The following is a 7,787-nucleotide window of genomic DNA, read 5'->3' on the forward strand; positions in this document are numbered from 1 at the left end:
GTTAATAAAACTCAAACCCAAGGCCAGTTATTGAGATGAATGCTGGAAGATCAGAGAAGCAGAACAAGCCACAGCTATCTCACCTTGCTAGTTCCTCAGGTGATCCTGTTTCCTCAGGCTGGAAGCTTCTGAGTCCTCATCCCAATGGCTCTCAGCTGAACTGTGCTGCTCCAAAACCTGAAAGCTTAACCAACCAGATGCTTAACTAACTACATGCTTTACTTTACTAGTTCCTGGTCCTCATGCCTTATATACTTTTCTCTTTCTGCCCCCACTCCCTGGGATTAAAGGTTGGATTTCTGGAATTAAAGGCATGGGTCACCAAGCTTAGCTGTTTCTAAAGAGGCCTTGAACTCAGAGATCTGATAGCTCTGCCTCCCAAGTGCTGGGATTAAAGGTGTGTACCACTACCACCCAGCTTCTGCTATAGTTTACTCTTCCCATTTTCTAGCCACTATTTTTGGCTTTGTTCTAGTGGCTATCTGTTCTCTGACCCCAGATATTTCAGGGAACACACAATATTTCAGGGAACACAATACCCACCACATTGTACAAGTAACTAGAAAATTTAATCTCTGGTTCTCTAAACAAGGAACCATAGATGTTGAAAATTGGAAATGTGTAGGAGCCAATGTAAAAGCAGCCCCTGGGGAAGGGGACAAAATCTTATCAAGTGTTTTGCAATCTAGACATGAATAATGTACTGCTTAGATCCACTCCAGAAGGACCAAAAAGAGGATGATCCTGCAGATAGGTCTTAGCAGGCATCTACTGCTCCCACATTTAAGGAGACTAGTTAGATATGCTGCCTCTTCTTTCAAACACCCACAATTTAGATCCATGTATAAGAAATATTCAGTCCCATCAATCTGATTTTTAAAAACCCAGCCTATGCTGCCTCACTTCCAGAGACTACTTATGAAACACAAGGGTAATAATGAACAGAAATTGACTGGACTAAATCCCTTGTCATGTCAGCCTTTACAATGCCTGTGATTCCCAATCCTCAAGACCCAAATGTATGGCATTGCCATTTACTTTTGAGTTGTTAAAGAATTTCAGAAAATTTGTTGCTGACAATAGCATGCATGCTCAATTTACTGACATGATATGGGAAAATTTAAGCAGAGATATTGTCACTCCTTGAGACTACAAGCAAATATGAAAAGCTTCCTTAGCCCCAGGACAGTACTTGATGTGGAAAGCAAAATAGGATGTGATTAAGAGTCAGGGATAAACCACAGCAAAAATGCCCCTATTAATTCAGGCATGTTTCAGGGAGGAGGAGAACGTAGTGACTTTCTAGTAGAAATGAACAGTTCTGCTCAGTACTTTGACCAAGCGTGCCTTTGTGCACTGTGAGCCAGGAGAACTGTCGGACCTCTGATCGCTCTAAAACATAAGGTGAATGAGCTTTGACCTGAGTTTCTTGCATGCATTAAGAAAGCAGTACAACAGAAAGTAACTCAAGGGAAGATATCCTAAAGCTCACATTTGATGGAATCACCAAACAGTGTGGAGCTGTCATACCATAGCCCATAAACATGGTGACTTTTCCAAATAGATAACAGCTACTCAGGATTTGGGCAACACCTCTCATGTTGCAGAGGTCACTCCAGCAGTCTTTTTTAAAAATGTTTCAAAAAGGACCTTTGTGGTGGGATATTCTGATTGCACTCTGACTCTCCTGAGACTGACAATAAAGTTTACAATGAATCAGAGGGTGGAGCTAGCTGTTAGCTGACCAAAATTAGCCATAGAGGTGTTGGAGAACTGAGAACATATAGAGAGACACAGGAAGTAGTAGGGAGTAATTTAGAAAGGCTCAGCCCTTTTGGATCAAGGAAGGATAGAGAGAAGAGGTTACGGGTCACTTCTCTACTACCTCTCTGACCATTCAGGTTCTTACCCCAATATCTGACTCCTGAGTTTTTATTGATTTATATATACTTTTTTAAAGGTATTGTACCTAAGCAGTTCATTGAACAATATAGTGTGAATTTCTAGTCCTTGAAAGTTATTATTACAAACTATTTAGGATAATTAAGAAATACAGGTTAGTAGTTAATCATCAAACAAATTTGTGGCCATGTTAGGTATGTTTTCAAGGTCAAACAGATATATTTTAGATAGAAAGATAGTCTTCAAAGATTTCAAAGATCTACAGGATATGGTATTTAAGATGTTTTAATAGTATAAGGCTTATCATGAGAGTGAGACACATCTGTTCCCTTTCAACACCAATCTAAGTCAAAAAAAGGGTGATTGGGCATCCAAGAACCTCCATAAGGAGTTTTCATTGTGGAAACTTTAGCCATTGGGCAAGAAACTTCTCTTGCCTCAACGGCTGACATGCTATCCAAATTGGACAAGTGTACACAAAAGAAAGCAACTACCAAACTTTGACAAGATAGGACAGTCCTTCAAAATTCCTGCTTCACAGAAAAGTCTGCCAGATAGTATAGGCCTGTAGGCCAAAGATGGATGCCCCAACATTGTAGAGGAACTATGGCTAACTGTCCAGGCAGCCAGCCGTTTCTGTTATTTCTATCGCTTTGCTTGCTCTTCATTTCCTGTTTACTCGGGTAATAGTATATACTTCTCAGGTCTCTGATGGGGTTGAAGAATAGATAATTATAGTTACAGTTTTTCCTTGTTACCAAATTCAGAAAAGAAACTCACCGAACAGGTATAAAGTATATAAGGTTGAGAGACATGAAAGCTTCAATTGTTTAAATAAGAAAGTGTTTTGAGATCTAAAGAGATAGTTTTGGATTGGCAACACAAGTTATGATAGAAAGTGAATTAGGTACAAAACTTTGGACTCACCAAGATAGGACAGATAATGGAGTATTTTCTCTGAAATTGCCAAATGTAAATGGACTGGACATTGTGGATGTAATTCTTACCTGGTAATTGTTCTTATTATACATAGTTTTACTGTGTTAGAGTTAAAACCCTCCTTTGTTTTACTTCAACAAAAAGGGGAAAATATTACGGAATATTTTGATTGCATTCTGACACTCCTGAGAATGTCAATGAAGTTTACTTTGAATTAGACAGCAGAGCTAGATACTAGTGACCAAAATTAGCTGTAGAGGTTTTAGAGGACTGAGGACATATAAAGAAGCAGATGAAGTAGTAGAGAGGGGTTTAGAAAGAATTTGTACCCTTTTGGATCAAGGATGGAGAAAGAGAGGAGATCACTGGTTGCTTCTCCAGTTCTCTGCTTCTCTGATTGTTCAGGTTCTTATCCCCAATATCTGAGTCCTGTGTTTTTATTTATGAAAAAAAGTTAGAATTAGATAGATGCTTCAGACCTTGCTTTGAATGTGGGAACTTAGGGCATTGGAACAATGAATGTAAAATTTCTAATAATCCAGCCCTTCATCTTTGCTGATGATGTAAAAAAGGAAAAACATTGGACTAAAAAATTTAGATCCAAATTTGATAAGGGTGGTAAGCCTTTAACTTCACAAAGGGACAACTCCCAGCCACAGAACAAAATGCAAAATCAACCCAGGCAACAAAAAATAAATCAGGTTCAAGAACAATATCCAGTCATTCAGGAAGACCAACAGCATCTAGTACAATGGGATTAAATTCCTTAGCTTTGTGGGAAAGACCATCATCAGAGGATAGACATTCAGTGCTGACCTTCTATGTAGAAAACTATCCCTTTAGAGACATTCTAGATACTCAACAAATCAATCCGTTATTTGACCTCCATACTAGCCAGTGTCTACAAACCTACCTTTACAAGGTGTTAAAGGCCAATGGGATTCTTTAAAAAGTAATAAAGTCTTAAATTGGACTGATAGGAAGAGGATTCAGATCAGTTTTATAATAGATCAGACTAGCCTGATAGTCATGAGGTAGCCAAGGCTGGCCTCAACATTATTGAGATCTCCTATTCCAGCTCCTGAATGCTCACTATACATCCCATGCCACCCCACTCACTGGGCTAACCATTATACCTTTGATCATAAAGATATCCATGTGCTCTGATCCACCATTGAACCAGCACATCTTGCAGGCAGATCAGGTTGTGGGTCCGATTTTGTGCCCGGGTTGATGTCCTAGTCCTGCCACTGGGAGTGTAGCCTGGTTACGGAAGATGGCTGGCTCAGGCTCCATTACTAAGAATCCTCACTAGGGTCAACCTCACAGATTCCACAAAGTATCTACTGCAGTAAGTTTCCATTTAGTCAGCTAAAGGCCCAACTCTGCCAGCCATCTCTCCCAGTACTCTCTGCTCCATCCCTACTACCCTTACCTGATACCTCTGTTCCTATGCCCCAATGGCTGGTTCTCCAGGTGGCTGAGTTGGAGAGGTGTGCTGACGGGGTACTCCAGTGCACTGGAGTCTTACTCTGCTGTCTCTGCTGTCAGGGCTGCTCGGGGCTGCGCTCGGGACTCCTTCCTTCCTTCTTCCTTCCCATTATACTTGTTTCAACAGAAACTAACCCCAAGCAGTGGACTGAGGGGCAGCTTTCACAAGTCATTAAAATCCTTAGTAGCTCAGATATCTAATAGACTGGAACTTTTTTAAAAGACTTACTTTCCTATGGAATATCTGAGTGTTTGTGTTCCCACACAGTTCCTATCTGCGATCCCAACCCTGAGGGTAGTGTTACCAAATAAGCCTTTTATGTGATTAGATTATGAGGGCAGAATCTTCCTGACTGGCATTAGTAGTCTTATGAAGAAGATCTTAGAGAAATGTCTTTTCTCCACATGGGGGCACAGACAGATGTTTCAGTGAATAGAAAGTGGACCTAGGAGAGTGAATCTGCTGTTCCATTGACCTTGGATTTTCCGTTCTCCAGAAATATGGGAACCACCTTTCTATTATTTAAATGGTACCCAATGATAGTATTTTGCTACAGTAGTTCAAAACAGACTAAGAAAATTCAAAATACTTCAGTATGAAGTATGAAGTTAAGGGGGAGAGACATAAGAACTTAAACCATTATTCAACAAACAATGTGTTTTTGGTGGCATGAATCCTCAGGATTTAGAATATGGAATGCAATCTGTATCTCAGATACCAGTCCTCCTATGTTCAGTGCATTGATTATTCACAGTAGCCAATTATGAAAAGGGCTAATTAAGCAGCAGCAAAAGGATAGATAACTAGTAGAGAGATCTTGCCTTCTCTAGCAGCATGAGAGAAACCTGAAGGACAAGCTGTTATGTGCAATTAACCTGACACATACATGTACATACTGCACGATCTCCCTTATAAATGATACCTGAAATAGTAAAATTCGTTGACAACAGAAGGAAAAAGATGGTTGCTGAGACTGAGTGCTGGAGGAAAATGTAAAGATATTGGTCACAAGACACAAAGTTTCAGTCATGGAAAGTAAGTAAAATTAGAAAATCTAATCTTAACAGTGAGAGTGTAACAAATTCTGTATTGCATCATATACTTGAAAGTTACAAACAGGGTAGATCTTAAGTGTTCTTACCATATGTGTGTGTGTGTGTGTGTGTATAAAATGATATCAATTTGTCTGCCTGCAAAATGTGCTGGGACAATGGTGGCACGTAACTTGAGAGTAGCTAACTGATGTCTGATTTTACTTCGAGGCCCACTTCACAAGAGGGAGTCCATGCCTGCTGATGGCCATGTCATAGGAGCAGCAAGTGGAAATTGAAGTTCCAAGTGTCAGTCCACCAGGAGGAAAATCCCTGAAGGGTGGATCTCAGTTAGGCAAGGCCCCAAGACCACAGGCTCCAGAATGTCTTTTACTTCTGCTGTGCCTTTACATATTTGCTACTGCTATCTTTCTCTGGTATCTGGCATGGTATGAATGGGTGTGGGAGGTCCCCACTCCCTGTAATGTAGTGTGTTTACCTCATGGATACATCTTGTTCTACTGGGCATTTTTACCTGTGGATTATAATGAACATGATTTCTTCCTAAGCTGTTTTGTCTAAGTGATAATAATAATGTTATTTTAAATAGAGTTTTGATGATTAGAAATATAAATAAGGAAATGTCACAAAGCTAGAACATGTGAATTTCTATTGAGGAGTCTTATAGACTGTGGCTTAGGTTAATGATTAAGAAAAAAAATTGAGTCCCAGTAGCCCATCTAGCTTAAAATCTTTTAATGCTAATGTTGGAAGATGTGTTCACAGGTTTCAGAGTGCATCATAGCTGAAACATAGCTTTGAAAATAACAAAGTTAGACTAAGATGTTTTTGTTAAGTAGTTTTGAGGTGAAAAACTCAAGAAGACAATCTAAAGTTTTAGAAAGGTACATGTTTGAGTAAGGAACTCTTTAAGGTCAGGGAACAAGAACAAAGCAGCCCAATTGTCATTAACTGATATGCCTTTCTTGCTAGGATTGGTTGATGACCAAAGGTGATGATTAATTTCTTATATCCATTTCTACCCTCAATCTCCTTATATAAAAAACTATTAATGAGTGGGTATGCACCCTAAAGATTTAAAGTAGAACTGACTGGTTGTTTTTCATGCATAAAAGTTTAGGTTTGTGATTCCTTTAAAGTTACCTTTCAAGATAAGTAATAAAGTGATTGATTCTTTCTTTGTAACTGCAATATGTAGCCTGCCAACAAAAGAATTGACTGAGAAAAATACCCTCTGCTTGTCCATAATCTGTTAATCTGTAATAAGTTACTTAGATGTAAATGTATGTGGGTTCATGGAATGACTTTGTTTTAATCATGTAAGGGAGATGAAAAACATGGTTTTAACCTGTATTCATTATAATCATTCACTTGAAAAGTAGAATGTAACCACATTGTAATGTCCATATTGCTTGAAAAACTTTGTTGGGGTACATAAACTGTGAAAAAGAAGTATACAGCAGAGGAATAAAGAAGAAAACCATCAAGGGAGAGTGTGAGTGTCTTTTCCCTTAACCCCCTCAGATAAAAAAGTCATGGTATGCACCCATTCTGTGGATTTCTTTTAAGTCCTGCACTGCTAGACTCTCACTACTCAAAAGGCTAATCTGAAGTCTTAGGTACTGTCTGTCACAATATAGATATAGTTGTAATAAGTAGATCATACCCCTGACTTTGTGGTGCTTATAGGATAGCAGTGGGGAGTAAAAATAGTATGTCACATTGTTATGTGTGAGTCAGGGAAATGGAGCACACCTAAAGAAGTGGGAGTATCATCCATGAAAAGTCCCAAAAGCTCAGTGTGGGTCACAAAAGGTAATTATTTAGTCATTTGCTTTTCACAACACTAGACAGTGTATTTCATGCCTCCTCCTTCTGAAGTTCTTTCTCTTTGGTCCAGTAACTATTAACCTTCTAAAATAATTTGACATAATCTCCTTCAGGAACCTCAGACAACACCAAATTCTTCTTGGCACATCAGAGCACTTTAAATTTGTCACAACATGGAAAATGCACTCTGTTGTCTTGTCACCATGCATTTCTTTCATTTTCAAATACATAGCAATCTCACTGATAGCAAACATGCACTGCTTCATTCAGATTCAGTAAGACTGAATACAAATACTGAATTACTATTTAAGAAAGAAGTTGATAAGACATGAGACACCATTTCAGCTATCACTTCTGCTATCAGATGAATGTGAACTGCAGAATTTTACAAAGCCCAGTTGGCAAGGCAACACTTCTCATTCACTGTTATTGTAATCCTTAACTGGAATACAACATTTGGAAGTTAATTCACTAATATCATCCCAGCAGTTCTGAGTGATAACAGTCCACAAATACTCTATAAAGTGGGTGAATGATTGGTGAAATAAGCCACCTCAGGTATGCAAATTAAA

The sequence above is a fragment of the Onychomys torridus genome, chromosome 3 (genome assembly GCF_903995425.1).
Source record: "Onychomys torridus chromosome 3, mOncTor1.1, whole genome shotgun sequence".
Classification (NCBI taxonomy): domain Eukaryota; kingdom Metazoa; phylum Chordata; class Mammalia; order Rodentia; family Cricetidae; genus Onychomys; species Onychomys torridus.